Source organism: Argiope bruennichi, chromosome X1 (genome assembly GCF_947563725.1).
Source record: "Argiope bruennichi chromosome X1, qqArgBrue1.1, whole genome shotgun sequence".
NCBI classification, from domain to species: Eukaryota; Metazoa; Arthropoda; class Arachnida; order Araneae; family Araneidae; genus Argiope; species Argiope bruennichi.
In genome coordinates this window covers 30487921-30502056 of record NC_079162.1, presented here as the reverse complement: position 1 = coordinate 30502056, position 14136 = coordinate 30487921, and the positions used below count along the sequence as shown (strand labels likewise).

The 14136-nt window shown below is 27.0% G+C and overlaps 1 protein-coding gene across 4 annotated transcripts in view; it reads left to right on the top strand.

Annotated features, from left to right (window-relative positions):
• Positions 1-14136, top strand: part of LOC129959505 (muscarinic acetylcholine receptor DM1-like) — a 282793-nt gene that overhangs the window by 252008 nt on the left and 16649 nt on the right. Inside the window, exon 1 of one of the 4 annotated variants that reach the window (XM_056072369.1) lies at positions 11414-11531. The exons of the other annotated variants lie outside the window; for them this stretch is intronic. The gene's annotated coding sequence lies outside the window, so the exon portion shown is untranslated. Of the gene's footprint in view, positions 1-11413; positions 11532-14136 lie in introns of those variants that run through there. 4 annotated transcript variants of the gene reach the window in all.

The following is a 14136-nucleotide window of genomic DNA, read 5'->3' as shown; positions in this document are numbered from 1 at the left end:
GGTTGACGATAACTCATCATCAGAAATCAAGAAAGATAAGTTTTCAGGTATGATCATCCTTCCCTGATTCTTGGAAGGGAACTTTTCCAATGACAGAGCTCCAAACTTTGATAGACATTCGATTTGAAGTTCGTTTCACGATTGCCAAAGATTTTTTCAATTCGAACGATACATATCCATCTACTTGAGAATCAGTTCTGCTATCTAAATAATAAATGCTAAAGAAAAGCCCTTTTATTTATTGTTTTAAAATCATATATAAAAATAACTGTAAGGAAAAAATATCGTAATATAGATCGGTTTTCAATGCTAATAAAAGGTTTTTACAACCCTTCCAATCAAATCTTTGTACATTTTGAGATAATTTATATTTTTAAGGGGATTTATTTTTTTAGTTTAATTAATAAAATGCTTAATTTTCAAAAAATTCATGAAATGAAATATGAAAAGAATTCTCGAATCTACTTTCAAATTTGGTGGTATAGAGTTTTTTTTTTTTTTTTTAACTTCAACAAGAATTTCACTGTGTGTTTTGCTTTTAAAGTTTCTTCTCAACCGAATATAAGATATAAAAGAATTGGAATACCAAAACCACCTTCAATTTCAAGATGACATTCATATCATTGTTCTGAAATTGCGCTTTAATAAATTTTTCCGTAAAGCAGAAAAAAAAATTTCTGAATCAATCAATTTAATCATTTTACCACTGAAAAGTAGTAAAGGAAAGAAAATGTGTTTTTTTTTTTTTTTCAAACTTTGTGAAAATTAAGTACAAAAAATAACAATAGTTCTTAAATTAAGTTTTTTGCCATGAAATGTTTTTTAAGATATATATAAATAGATGAATATATAAATCAAAAAATATATAAATAAAATATCAATATATAAATCAAATGACAAATAAAATATTTTTTACCAGCAATCAAATTTTTCGAATCCTTCAGAATCAAGTAAAAGATTTTTTTCCAATTTCTTTGGGAAATCATTTTCGAAATAAATATAAAAACTATTTAAATGAAATATTTCTGACTTATAAAATGAATATGTGAAATACAAATAAAATGAGAACAAGAAAAAAAAATTAACAATATTCATGCTCAAAATTTCTTAGCACTAGATAATGTTATAAAACTTACATTAGAAAAATTAATGAAAGTTTAATTCAAATTTTAATTAGACTAAAAAAACAGTTTTGAACGAAATTTTTCTGCCATGAAGGTATCTTCACATGCAAATCATAAAAACATTGTAAAACAAAAAAATATTTTTCTAGCAACAACATTCATTTTTTAAATCTCTTACCCCAATCAATGTTATAAGCATAACATTAAAAAAAAATCTATACCTTTGCTTCATCACACGCATTTAATTACCTGACTCGAAAAATTAATTTTCTCAATTATATTTGGTTGTAAAGGTTCAAAAAGGAATGCTGATAAAAAGAGCTTACTTAGTTTTCTTGGAACAGTTACGTGAAGGCTCACTTTTCTAACAGGAGATTATTTCTGCCGCAAACTCCTGTCGGGCAAAAATTACCTTGTTTCTATTTTAATTTATTGAATTCTACCTTCAATGAAAAACTTAAAGCAAAATTAACACGATTACATTCTAATCAAAGCGAAGAAAAGCGAAAAAAAATGTTAGAAACATAAAAAATGACCAAAGCGTAATTACGGACAGCAAAATCCACTGGGTCTTACTCTGTCATTACATTAGCATGCGCCATTTTTCTTTTTCGAAACTTTGTCATTTTGTTCTTCTTTCTTCAAATGATAAAAATGGTGAGTTCAAAAGTAAATTTTCCGCTCTGTATGTCTGAGAGATTTAAAGTTTCAGGTAGTCATGTTTTTTTTATAATTTACATTCATTTATGGAAATGAACTAATTAAGTATAATTTCCGTCTCTATAATAAGTCATTCCTTGTTTAGATAATGAATATTTTAGCCATTTCTTGGTAGATATATAATTTACAGTTTTTCTATAATTTGTGAGTGGTTTAAACTCAAAAGTGGTTTTTAAACTCAATATTTTAAATGCCTTTTCAAATGCTACATTTTAGATAGAATGCGTTTATCAATGCATTTAGAATGTATTTAATAAAACAAATAAAGATTATCTAATACATTATATAACTATTATCTAATAAATATTGTTTACTAATCAAATAATTATTATTAAGGTTTCAAAATCTATATGTCGAAAAGAAACAATAAACCACCAATCAGAATCGACTGTGTCCCATTACAAAAATAACAAGGACTACCAAATAATGCATCCTCATTCCGTCAGTTAAGGCTCTGGTTAATTACACCACCGTCACCTCCAGTTTATATTAAATATAATAAAATATGAAAATTTTCTTTTACGGGAAAAAATCACTTTTAGCATACAGAAAGCCTATTGATTCTTGAATTCCTGAAAATCATTTCTTTAAATAATAATCATTCATACATAATATTTGAATAAATACAAAAAAAATCCGAAAATTAATTTAACTTTCAAAATCTTGGTATTCTATAGGTCATTATTCTAAAGGCTGTGTTAAACGGTAAATATAATAAATTGTTGGGAAGATCACAAATTCATAAGCAAATATCTAGAATTATCTTATTTCTCGAAATCACAATAATAAAGATCATTGCCAAATGCCGCATTGAATCAAAATCCAGTTTCTTCAAATTCGATAGATGATTATACCATGTTGTATTAAACATCAAATTGACGATAACTTCTCGATAAAATAGCTAAATCACATACGATATCGCAAGCAAGTCCCTTGTTTCTCTAGCCCACAAAAATTCTTTCTGTAAATAAGAATGTTATCATCTTTCTTGTAAATAATAATGACTAATACATGACATTCAATTAAGTATAAGTAAAACATCGCAGATGTAAATAAGTTTTCTACGTCTTCAATTGTATTCAACTCACTAATAAGACTTTATTCTAATTTAATTAACTCATTCATTCAATAAAGCCTTGCCTTTATTTTGTTTACTGATCTCTGACTTATCCAACTCTTCGGAATCTTAATCCCTCCGCACTTAGATTCTTGCTCATTAATTTAATTGCAATAAAATTTATTAACTGTGAAATAGTGGCACACGTATCCGAAAGATAACATTTCATTCGAAATTAGATTTAATATTTTATCTTTTGACGGAAGTATGATTTTGAAGATAGCTCGGAATGACAGAAAGGTATTCTGAATATTATTGAATTAAATTCCTTGTACCTGATCCCAGATTTTTGAATAAGCCAAATTTGATTTTTCTTTATTATCTCTGTTGTTTTATGAAATATTTAAAAATTAAACTTTACATTTCTCATTGTGTAAATATTGGCTATTGATGACTCAATCGATCAGAAATGGATTCTGCAATGGACATACATAGTCTTGAACAATAAAATGTAATGGAAACGCTAAACAATATGATGAAACGCAATAATAATAATTAAATGGCATTTTATGCATTATTAATTATGAACTTAACATTGATATAAATAAAATGATGCGCATAAAAAAGCATTACATTTCTTACCATAATTATTTATACATTAAACAGGGAAATAGTCAAGATAAATCTTAAACAACATCATTAAAAGAGTAGAACATTGGTCATTTGAAGCTGAAAGGATACATTAGAATTTCGATTTATTTCAAATTTTGATTTAAGTAACATTTGATATAAAAATGAGTGGAGCTAGAGAAAATGGCAATTTTCAAATTGAAAAGAGTCATAAAATGTATTTTTAATATTTAAATGTTTTCATTAATAATACATTATTAATAAATAAACAATAAGTAATATCAATAAAGGCATAATTAAAACATTTTTAACTTCTTAAAAATTATTAATTTTAAAAATGGTTCATTTAATAAATAAATGATGTCTACAGATTTTGATTACAATAATTATTCAAAAAAACTTAGAAATAAATATTGTGTAATTCCCATCTAGCATGTTCATGGTATGGTAGAAAGTGAGAAATATTTATAGCTTTTTTTAATACAACAATAAATAAAAAAGCAGCAATTCAACATTTTATTGAATGTATTGCAGCAAAATCCTCTAGCAAAATAATTTTTAGCTAATACTTAAAAAAACCTAAAATAAATTCGAATTTTATGAGATATTTTAACTTCATGTTTGTTAGAAATTCTAGAGAGAAATGAAAATTTCACTTTATAAACATTCGAATTAAACAAATTTCACTGCATTTATTTTTCTCAGTTATTGAAGCGATTTTCCTCTAATGAGAGCATCAATGAAACCCCATCAGTTCTGATAACAGCAAAATTGTAGAAAATGAAAGGGAAAAATTTTTTCTGAGACGTAATGAATTATTGAATCTATTTTGTCAATTCGGCATAACCAAAGTGAATTGAAAACCGAACCATATAAATAAAATAAAAAAGAAAGATTGATATTAAATAATCAAAACGCAGAAGAAACTCAAAACGAATTTGATTTCATAGTGAGGTGACAGGTACATCATATGTATTTGGAAAGAATCTGAAGGGGAAAACAGATTTATGATGATTTAGACTAACATATCGTTTTAAAGTTAAATAGAACCTATTTTGGACGGTCCCTGTAATTTTGAATCGTAGTTAAATGGCACTCCTCAAGAAGATAGAATATAACACCTCAGTGAACACCACATTTTTTAGACCCTCATACCTCACCGTAAGAGCATTTGATCCTACTCCTCATCCAGCATTACGCTCAGCAGACTTTCATGCCTCACTAGCCTGAGGGCGTTTGATCCGTGAGAGCAGAAGGCTTTGGTGGGATCAATTCTCTAACCTGAAATTCCACCAGCTACTCAGAATGAGATTCTACTATTAGTCACTGTGGTCCATGATTATGCTAGAGAGAAAAAAGTAGTAAATAGCAACAAAAATTAGTTTTTTTCTATTGTTCAAAGATACTTGCATTGTATAATTATTTCCTATATATGTATTATATGTATATAATATTTAATATATATAATATACTATATGTATTATAATATTTAAATATAACATCAAGTTAATTCTAATTTATGTATTGTAGTAAATATTTTTCTTCTCATACCCATATGATTTTTTAAAGAAAAAAAAATCAAAGAATATTTTTATAAAATCGACAGAAAAAGTGAAATTTTGAGAAATCGATAGCTTTATTAAAATTTTGAATTTAATCAGTGAACATAACAAATGGATCTCTTCAGCCTAAAAGCAATATTATGGGAACAAAACTTTTTATACACAATTTTTATAAATATTTTATCGAACTCGGCATAACGAATATTTAAATTATGCTTCGAATATTATGACTTGTGTATCAAATACTAGTTTCCTGGAAAGATTATTCGCTAATGCAACTAATTTCCGAACAGCAACTTCATCTTGACATTTTTAACATCGCATTAATTTTTATCATTTCAGTGGGAATAAAATATCTCTTTAGAAAGCCTACCTTGGCTCTGATTTTGAATGCTACATCCCTCTCGTTTTTTATGAAACTGGGAATATTGCATGATATCAAATATGGAAAATTCACTTTACATAGAAATCACGCCAGGAAAACATTTCGTTGTGACTTTGAAACCGTTTGCTAAAGATAAGGAATATATCTTTTCTTGTATCGGCCAACGAAAAAATCAAGCTGTATATTTTTATACCCTTAAAAGTGTAAATTCAAATCGTAAAAGTTAATTAAGTTAAGAAAATCTATTTCAAGACGGAACATTACCTAAATTATTTAAGAGATAATTGTGTTTGTGGAAAATGTAATTTTTGAATTCATCCCATGACGCACAGTATTTTTAACCGAATTTTGGAAATGTCTGTTTTTTATTCAACTCGTCATTAGCCCAGAAAGAGATTAATATCTCTTTTTTCTTGATTTTTTCAGTTACTTTTCATCTAAATTATAAGTATTATAAATGTAAATAATTATTTAATAAATTATTTATAATTGTGTAACATAATATTATATATAATTATGTAATAAATTATTTATGCCAAATTATGTTACAAAAGCGGGAAAGTTTTTGTTTAAGTCAATGTTTTAATAAATCGAAACATTAAAATCAAGTTAATAATATTTTTTTTCTATTTGCAGAATTAATATCCCACTCTGCTAATATGGCGATTTCATTTATAAGAACGATATAAATACAACTTAATTTGACTTATCTCTGTTAAAAAATAACTCTATGAAGGCAATTCAATTAAGAAATGTAATATTTTTTAACAATCGTCGATATACAAGAATCACCAAACTAAATTCTTTGCATGTTATTATAACGAAAACAAAACACGATTCTTTCCCCAGCTATTTAAAATGCCCGATCCTTTCAGCAAATGATTCTATTTTCCTCCATTATGTTTATTTACGATTACGCTTCTGGGGAAGCATAGATGCTTTTACCTTAACATATTAGCACCGCGTCAGGAAATCACCTCCCAAAATGTGTATGCAGAACTTCTTGTCTTTTTATTAAAAGCAATTATTTATTCTTCTTATTACTTACTGCCTTTCCCCAATTCGCAGGCTGTTTATCCAACTTCAAAGCAAAACGAGCGACCGTAACGAAACTCGAAAAGCGCCTACGCATTCTGCTAATGAATATTAAACACTTATTATAGATTGTCAGAATCATTCATTGGTATTCTCGATGTTAGAAGGGATCCTACTCAAAATACTGACGCATTCAATGTCCCTGTTTGCTTTTCCTCAAGAAGACGTTGAAAAATGGGCTCATTACTTTTACCACAGAAACGAAAGGTGTACTAGAAAAATTGTTAAGCTCAGAGAATATTTCTCATATTTCGATTACATTTAAATAGGATGTAAATTATTTGGGGTTATTATAAACAGCTTTTCAGAAAAAGAACTCAGTCGTCCAAGAATGAAAATCTAATTACGAAAAAAAAAATTTAATAATCATCAAAATATAAAAACCATCGTACTTTTCCTTTATATTGAAATGTTACGTTCTTACTCAAACCATTTAAAATATACAATATATACAACAATTAATTTTATTTTCTTGTACAAACTTTTTTAAATTTACATTTGAGGAAAAATATAGTTGTCCTTTTATTAACTTGGTCAACTCTTTGATCACCTCGCAAAGTGTTGGTAATAGAGCTTTACAATTTTTTTTCAAATTTAATTATTTTATTATTACTATTACTATTTATCTTTATTATTACTATTTATTTTACTGCGCACAGTGTTTATCCAACTTCTGAGTGAAACGAGGGATGATAGCGAAACTCGAAAATCGCCTATGCATTCTGCTAATGAATATTAAATACTTATTATAGATTGTCAGAATCATTCACTGATATTCCCCGTGTTTGACGAAGGCTACTCAAAATATTTACGCGTTCACTGCGTTTATTTGCTTTTCCTCAAGAGGACGTTGGAGAATCGGTTCATTTCTGCCATCGAACGAAAGCAGGAATAGAAGATTTTTAAAACTCTGAGAAAATATATCGATTGCATTTAAATAGGATGTAAATGATCTCGAGATTTAATAAACATTTTTTTCAAAAAGAGAATTCAATCGATAAGGAACCGTTCCATTCGTTCCTCATGGCTGTGTCAGAAACCGATATTTTTAAATGCGACAAAAATGTATTTTCTCAGGCAGTTTATTACAGAAATGCTAATCAACTAAATTAATAAATCGATTGCATTATTTTTACCGCCCGTTTATTTGCTGAAAAGTAATGGTAATTAATATAAACTAATTAATTTATTCTTTCTTTCACCTAATTACAGATTTAAAAATTAAAATACGCATACATTCTATTTATGCACAACTTCTGTAAATGTAATTATTCTGACATGAACGTTATTTTCTCTTTTTTGTAAAAATCTACCAAATTCTAATTTTAATTTTGCCATTTTCGGATTATTTGTAATGTTCTATAGTCATTCGAAGGAGCCATTTCTGTATGTTTCAGAGATTTTAGATAAGCCTTTCATAATAAATAAAAAGCAATTCCACAAAGTAGTTTCAAAAGTTACTCTCTAAATAATAATCCTGTAAGATACGAGCAATTTTTTATGTGTATCATCGTTTCTTAATGGTACTGCACATATGATTAAGTACAGAATGTCTAAACGACCAAAATATTCAACAATAAATTAAGTTTGAAAACAATAAAAGATTACTACCTAACTGCAAAAACTTTGGATCCACATGAATAGTAGTTACTTATGTTGTTAAAATGTTGGAAAATATGCTTTCATATACATTTCAATGAAAATATTTTCCTTTCGACTCAGGAAATACTTTTCACTTTATAGAATGAACATGTATAAGGTATCGAAAATTTACATTTCCATGCAAACGTGAATAGTTTGGTGAAGCTATTTGATAAAAGATTCGGTGGTATAGTAATGGACCTTATGGAAATTCTTTATGAAAAGTTTCATCAGTTTCTAAATGGTGAGTGGGGATATTTTGTTGGATTGTGATCTCACTTTATTGAAAAAAATATTTTTAGAAAGATAATCAGCAAATGCAACAGTAAAATATATAAAATCAATTTTCTCAAATATTGCGTCCTGTTTTTCATTAACAGTATTTTATTTTATTTTTAAGAATTTTCACTTCCATGAACTTAGACAATAATCACTCAGAACTACTGACATAAATCTTCAGCTAAATATTATTTTTCATAAATGATATATCATCAATTGTTTTAAAAAGAAAATAATTTTTGAAATCTTTCAGATAATACGTGCAGTGTACTTTTATAAAATTTATTTTGAAAATCTAATAAAAGTGTATTTCTAGTCATACCAAATATCAGAGAAGATTTTCTCAAACCATTTTTTTTTTAAATTCTGAAAGGCATCTTGTTCATACTTTACATGAATGCGAATTCTTAAGTATCAAATTCAAAGAAAAAATCTTTAAATCTATTCTTAGAATTCGCTTTTATATCAAGTCAAATACCTCAAGAATAGCAAAGAACTTTCCTTTCCTTTTACTGAGCAAATATTCTTGAGTTTCTTTCATTCAACCAGAACAAAAGCTCAGTTTCTAGAAATTTTTAAGGGGCAGTTTTCTCAGAATAACTGTGAAGATCTGTTTTTGTGTGAATAAGAAAGAACTGAAAATAAGTAAATTGTACCTTTCGTAGAAACTATATTTATTTTGCACTAGGACAAATAATTCTCTTCAGATAAAAGAACAATAATAAATAAAATAAAATAAAGAGTTAAAAATATCAGTGATGAAGGTTTACTGTAGCTACATGTACATTTTCCGATTAGAAGAATCAGGGCAATAATATCAAATGAAACGACATTTTATGCTTTATAGGGGTGTTAGTTGCTTCTACGTTGCATAAGCGTTGCTCCCGAGTTATATTTGAACTGAAATATCAGATTTGAATTTCTTTGCGAAAATTCCGAAACATTTCATCCTAAAATTAACTTTCTATACTAGAGCAAAATTTTACTTTTTTTTGTATAATAATAAGCTATTTTTAATCAGTATTCGCATGCAATAATTGAGAATAAGTGCAAATATGATTGCTACGAAACGATTCGTTGTTTTTATGCGACGCTAAATGGCGTCACTTGTAAGGTTGCATGAAATTATAGAAAAGCGTTTTCTGCATCGTCCATCAAAGAAGATTAATAATATGTCACACAATATTTCAGAATCATAAAAATAGAATATCTAAAACCAAAACGAGTTTTCTCGTGATTCCATTTTCCCTTGTAAAACCCATTAATTTCTTATTAGTTTCTATGATAAAGTTTTCCCTCGAAACTCATTTTATACAACTTCTAATTAAATTTATGGTTGTGAAAGGTTGTGAAAGATAACACAGTTAAAGCCTATAAAGCAATGTTGTTGTTACAAATAAAATACATTTCGAAGATTCAAACAATAAATTTCTAAATATTCTACTGATTTCAAAAAATATTTCAGAACTAATGAATCTTAATCTTAGCATCGTAGCATTTCATTCATAAAAACAGCTTATAATTATAAATAATTTCAATAATAATAATAATTTATAATTAAATATAGTAAAAAGAATTTTATATTCATAAAACTTGTACTTTTTCCATTGATTATAGAATTTTTTTTTCGTTTCCTTCGTAGTTAAATAAGCTGTTGTGCTAAGCAAAAGAAAAATAAGTAAGGCACCATTTGAATTACAGTTACGAAAAAATACACAGCATATAAAGAATTTATTGAAATCCTTACTTTATTTTTTTCAACATTTTTCCTCTGCTACCCATATTTTCAGTTATAGAGCAAGCGAAAAAGATATCTAAAAGCTTAAATAAATTATCAAATAATCACTATCACAATTATCAAATAATCACAAAAAAATCACTGAATTATCAAATAAATTATGTTATTAAGCTTATAAATATGTTAAATATATCATGAAATTTTAAAAAGTATTTCAGAAATAACACATTTACTTATTCATTTTATCATAGCATTTATTTTAAAATATAACCTTTTCTCTAAATATTTAAAAATCTTTAGTATTCTTAATACTTAAATAATTTTTATGCGAATAAAAAGAAAAATCTAAAACTAAATTTTAAAACTGTAAACAGTTTTTTTAATGCAATAATTCCGAATTTCAAAATGTTTAAAATTTTAAATCATTGCAAAGATTCATTTGCTTTTGACAGCTTACAAAAAGGGACAATCATTCTAGATTTAGTAAACCTTTTTCAAAAACATACCATAGAATATCGTATTTTATTTATTACACATTATTTCACGGACTGATCGCTCAGAAATTTAATTCGAGTACTCTTTGAACCTATGCATATTACTGAAAGAAATTTCTTTCAGATATATTTCTTTTAATACACAAAATCTCTAATCTTCTGGTAGAATTCTGCTACAAAAGCAAATGAAAAAAGTGGAATGAAAATTCTAGGTCGATATTATACAATTGAAAAGGATGAGAATTTTTAAATTCAAATTCAACTACATGTTCATTTACTTTTGACAGCTTTAAATAACAGATTATCCTACTAAATTCACCAAAATAAATACATATATATGCCATGGAACGTGACAGTGCACCTATTTATTAAGCTTCACATCACGCATTTATTGAAGTCATGAGTTTATTTTCAAATTCTCTCTGAAACTATGCAAAATCTTGAAAGAAAATTCAAAGTAATTCCAACAGATGGCGGTACCAGTCACTGAGCAAAAGTAATTTACGATTCATTATATAAATTATCCATTCAGTAGTTACATACACAATGAATGGCCCAAAGTCTTGTTAAGGAATACAAGCATTAAATCTGCCATCAAGCCCCCAAACAGGAAATTGATATGTAAAAACGTGACTTAATGCTCGTGCAATTTCTTCGTACTAAGATCCAATTATCTAGTAGAAACTCACTCATTTTGATGGTGCATATGATATGAAGTCGCAGTTCGTTAAAGCGCTTAGGTATTTACGTTTTCGAAACTGTTTTAAAGAACCGGCTTTAAAGTTAAAATGGAATATAGCAAAAAAGTATGTATTATATTGTCAATATTATTTAGAAAGATCCATTTCCCCAAAAAAATTCAGCATTCTTTTCTATAACCATTCTAGAATAGCATGTATCTGTTGATATTATTGATGGTTTTAAAAAATTCGCAATAAATTTATATGCGTAAAATGTAGGTAAGGCACAAAATTATGAAAGAAAATAAAATCTACATATAAAAAGGGGAACCTAAAATTTGTGTTTCCAAATGAATCAAATAAATAAGAATATTTTTCTGTATTGAATCATGATATAATTTCAGTTATTTTTTTTAATTAATTGAAATAAAGTTCTAACATTTTTCTATCCACAATTCTGAAATTTCATTGTGCATCCACAAATAAATTTTGTACGAATGTTCTTTGTTTATTAAATCTTTTTGGAATTCGGGGCATATTTTTCTTAACTAATTTTGATTTCTTAAACTGAATTATTTTTGTAAATCATATATGATCAACATATTAAAATTATCTTGATAATATTTCGTTAAAGCTTAAACTTTGGATATCAGTGTAAATTTAACTGCATAGACCTGTAAAGAATATTTTTTTTTGCTCAAGTTTTAATTATATTATGTAAATATTGAATATTGAGGGGGGAAAACTGAGATATTGAACATTTGTAATAAAACTCAAATTCCTTGAAACCTGTTCTTTATTTGGATAATATATATAAAAATAGAACCATCCAAAGTTATGCGATCTTGTATTTCCTACAAATATTAACTTGTTTATTTATCACTTCCGCTTGCCACCGTGGCTCATAAAACTTTTCTTTCAGTTGAAGACACAACATCAAGGCGGAAACTTTAATATTATCAACGCGTACGTACAAAAAGATAATAATCCGATTTGATATTTAAAAGTGTAGACTAAATTAGCATAAATTTCAAAAAGTCTTTCGTATAATATCTTTGATTTGGAATAATATATTAGCAAGTATTTCGTGGAAGTTTTTAGAACTATTACAAACTGCCTGCGATTCCATGCAATATTTTAGCATATTTTTTTTAACTTTTCTATTAATTTTCTTTGATACCGGAAGTAATATTTTAAGAAAAATATTTTATCACATGTTTTCTATTCCTAAATGAACTTTGTTTTTAACTCTGACTAGTAAGCACTATAATTTCTCTCCATTTTCCATTCATTCGGAAAAAGATCTGCGTTCTTTTAAATTGAACGAAAGTTGAGCTTGTTATTGTTTTCTTTTATTATAAATAAACCATGTTATCGGGTAAGATGTTGTATAATAGGATAGGGGATTAAGGCTGTAGAAAGGGTTCACAGATTAGGTATACCAAGCAAGTAAAACTAATATTTGTACAACCAGCCGATAGCACAGAGGTAAGAATATTTGGCACAATATCTGTACTAAACGTAGGGAAAAGGTTAATTCATCCAATTTTTTGTTTATTAGGAAGGATATAAACTGCCCATTAGAAAGTAGCTTTCTATTTTTTCCTCAAAAAATCAGCAAAAAAGTCTCATAACTTCTTGCATACGAAAAAACACTATCCTTCTTTTTCTTTTCTTTTCTTGTGATTCGCCTGATCGAGAAGTAACTTGTCCTTTAAAATTTTAAAATTTCATGACTTACTTACAATGAATATTGACGATTAGAGCTCATAGAGAAAGACTGTTTTCATGCTTAAAATCAAGACACCAAGCCAAATCAAAATCGGTTCAGCATTTTTTTTTATTTTATTTATTTATTTTTGTTATTTTGTGTGATTTTGCAACTATTCATAACGTGAGATTAATTTAGAAAATTAATAAATTAATGATTAGATTGATCATTAAATTTTTTCACCTAAAACTTTTTGAAGGTATAGATTTTTTATTAATTTTAAAAAATATTTTATCCCCCCAAAAAATAAAAAATACTTTTTAAAGTCTTTATAGAGTTAAAAAGAATAATCAATATAAAGACGAAATTTCTCATTCAATAGATAGATTTATGAAAAAAAAGGGAGTTGAGTTATAATTAATGGCCAGTTTGTAATAACCATAGTATTTCTCGTTTCTGCATCATTATAATATATCTTATCTCTATCAAAAAATTTGTTTTCGACATTCTTTATTAATCCTTTCTAGTGTTCAGGTTTAGTTAAAACAAGAATTTATCTTCATGCATAATTTATTTGAATTAAGTTGGTATTTCTTGTTAAATAGAAGTGGTTGAATATAAATTATCTGCAGGACTAGGAGAAATGAATCATTTTCTCCCGAATCATTGTGGTATTTCTTATCATAGATTTATGTGCATGCCAATCTAAATAAATATACTTAGGAATTTAGTTTAAAAAAGATTTTGAGAACTGAGCAAAATTAACTTCATATGAAATTAAAACAACGGCATCTCTCAAATAAGCACGACAACAGAATCTTTTATCGCTGTTTGAAATGTGTGGGTTTAGGAGAATTTATTTTTCATTCACGACTAGTAACCCAAAGTAGCGTTGTTATTTGTTAATGTTATGTCTAATCAGAGGATAGCGATAAATCAATTGCAAGATAATTTAGCAAATGCAGATTTTTTTTTTCTTTTGCTAGTTTTTGTCAGCCGTCTGGGAATTTTGTTTAACTT